Source organism: Nannospalax galili, unplaced genomic scaffold (assembly GCF_000622305.1).
Source record: "Nannospalax galili isolate Female #2095 unplaced genomic scaffold, S.galili_v1.0 scaffold675, whole genome shotgun sequence".
NCBI classification, from domain to species: domain Eukaryota; kingdom Metazoa; phylum Chordata; class Mammalia; order Rodentia; family Spalacidae; genus Nannospalax; species Nannospalax galili.
Window position 1 is genome coordinate 2,508,150 of NW_008337205.1, and position 2,986 is coordinate 2,511,135.

Sequence of the window (2,986 nt, forward strand, 5' to 3'; positions counted from 1 at the left end):
CCAAAAGGAAAGTATAACCAAAGATTAAAGGAATCAATATAATTCTTTAAGAGTCCATCTGTATAGCTAAAGGCTGCATAACAAGAAACAATGCCAGACAGTAGATACCTTCCTTTGAGTTGTTGTCCAGGGTGGCCCAAGAGACTCCCAGATAGTAGTCCAGCATAGAACTGGGAAAATGAACAGCAGATGTTAGATTTTGGGAAAATAAAAGGAAAGAGGAGTAGGAGACAAGAAACCAGAGCCAGACCTACAACAGGCAAGGAATATATCTTCCTTTATTCAAAGAAGATACAGTGAGAGGTAGAGGCTGTCTGTGGGAACCAAGCATCTACCACTAGACAAAGAAAACATGGGGGTATACCAGGGTTGTGGGGCACAGCTGCAGCTGCACTTAGTGGTGGAGTTAGTGCCGGGGCTTGATGTCCTTGGAGTGATTGAGGGTCTCCTCAAGATTATTTCTCCAGAAACTGGCAGGAGTGATATCTATGGCCTTAGAGGAGACAAGTGGGCTCCACAAACACTTTTCTCTCAGGCTAGGGAATGACCAGCTGATAAAGGGTGAGCATAGCCAAGCTTAAGCAAGGCCAGGCTGCCAATTAAGGGCCAGTTGGACACTTTAAGGGATTTATGGCTTTCCCTAATGAGGCTTGTGGCTCTTCTGCAATTCACACATTCTGTAAGACCCCAATCTTATCTAAATGAATATTAACAACTGATTGCTGCTAGATGAGGAAAAGCTGATCTTCCTAAAACAAGTAACTCTAGATAGGCTGACTAGATTCAGAGGATGGACAAGCACTGGGGAATGGCTGGGGGCCCGAACATGAGGCTCCTGGAATGTGCAGAGTTTGTGAGTACCCCCTCCCACCAGGAGGGTAGCAGCAGCTTTGCCTTTAAGCCATCCCACCCTTGAGGATTGGCAGTCTCTCCTCTTTTTCCTCCTTTTATTTTTGGTCTGAGTCTTCCCGTGGGACCGTTAAAGACGAAGGAGCAACTGAGGCTTTCTGATCAGGGCTACCCCCTGATGTTAGCCAAAGGCTCTTAGCCCTCTTAACAGACCCCAGCTGCCCTCATGGGTGTAGACAATACCCCCTATCTATACATCTTTCTAATGCAAAAACCCAGTAACGCAATGACCAGTTAATTGCTCTTAGAGTGGTTGCTGGATCTCTTAAATTTGCAGGCAGGCTTGCACTGTGACCTATGTGGAATCACCTAAGGTTTGATCCCAGGCATGTTCCCCTAGGAATCAGCGTTTCACCCCCCTTTTCCTTTTCTATCTTAAACAACACCCCTAGAAACAAAATCCTCAAAGTTCTAAGGGATTTTTATACAAGCTTTAAAGTCAACTTCTAAAATAACAAACTTCCCTAATCTGTTTTGTTATCTTGCCCCCGGGGCGCTTAAGCCCAAGCTAAACCAATTAGGTGAGAATTTAAATTAACTAGCCCCTGCGGAACACTTAAAAAATTCAAGGCAGCTTGCGCCATACAAACAAACAAACAAAAAAAGATTTTAAAAAGCCATTTTTTTTTCTGTAAACCTTTTCCTGGGGAAGGGGCTCATCAGAGGACCACCCCATCTCTCTCTCTCTTTGCTTTATCTTGGTTATTGCCTTCACGAGGGTCTGGATACGGTTTGTGGGCAACTGAAGCCTCTTGGTCAGGGCAACTCCCTGATATTGGCTGAAGGCCCCCTGCCCTCTTTCTGGACCCCAAAAGCCTGACTGGGTGTAGGCATTAACCTTTACAACTATCATAAAAATCTGGTAACGCAGCAACCAGTTAAAAGTCACAAGGATGGTTGCCAGTCCCTTAAATCTGCAGCTAGGCTTGTGTTTGTCAAAGCGTCTCAATCCCCCATGGCAGGCTGCCTCGGGAACATTGAATGCCACTGACAACACTTCCTTTTTTTTCTATAATGGGTAATTCAGCATCATGCCAAAAAAAAACCCTCCAAATTCGCTCTCTTAGAGCCCTACCTAAATCAAGAGGACTTAAGATTTCCCAAAAAGAAAGCTCAAAATTTTGGAATGAAGTATTTCAATTCACACCTTGGATCCTGTCAGCAGACATTTCTGACCCAGAGGTCTGGACCAACGTTGCCTATCTGGCTCGTAAAAAGGAAATCCAGGAAAGGCACCATTTGCCCCTTTCCTTTCTCCCCATAATAGCAGCCATTTGACAATGCTTAGGAAACCCACCTAAGGCTGAGGAGAATTTACTAGCACCAGGGGATAATAAAGGGGGGGGTTCAAACAATGAAAAAGACCCTAAAGATTGCCCAACAGCAGATTTGACAGCCCTAAAAAATAATGAAAAAGACCCTAAAGATTGCCCAACAGCAGATTCAACAGCTGTAAAAAATAAAGAAAAAAATCCTGAAGATTGCCTGGTAACAGATTCAACAGCCCCAAAAATAAAGATTAACCAAGTCAGACAAAAATCACCCACCAACAAAAGTAACCTTTACCCCCCTCTTCCCCTCTACGAATCCTCATGGACTGATTTAACAAACCCAGATGTTAAAACCCAGACTTCAAAAACTCCTGGAGATTCCCAGATAAATCCCCCTCCCCCTTCACCACCACCCACGTCACCTGAGGCGCCATGCCCCACATTGGGCGCCAGCTGTGGGGTCTCTCCCTCTCCTTGTGGGTTGGCCACCATTCCACGAGGACAAAGGGAGCAGAAGCGATGAATGGGGTCAGGATGGCCAGTGAGCACTGAAGGAAGAAAGCCCTTCCGGGGAGGCAGGTTCAGTGAAACAGCTCCAGATTCAGTGAAACAGCTCCATTTATTCAGTGGGGGTCAGGGAAAATACAGTGTGGAGGCAGCAGCCAATGCTTCAGCTGATAGGTGCTCATAGTATGCTTTATTTACATGTGGTATCGGGATCCTATCATCCGACTATAGGGCAATGCCTAATTATCATATAGAAAAAACCTGGGGGTAGGTTTATTGCAGGTAACTATGCCAAAGGT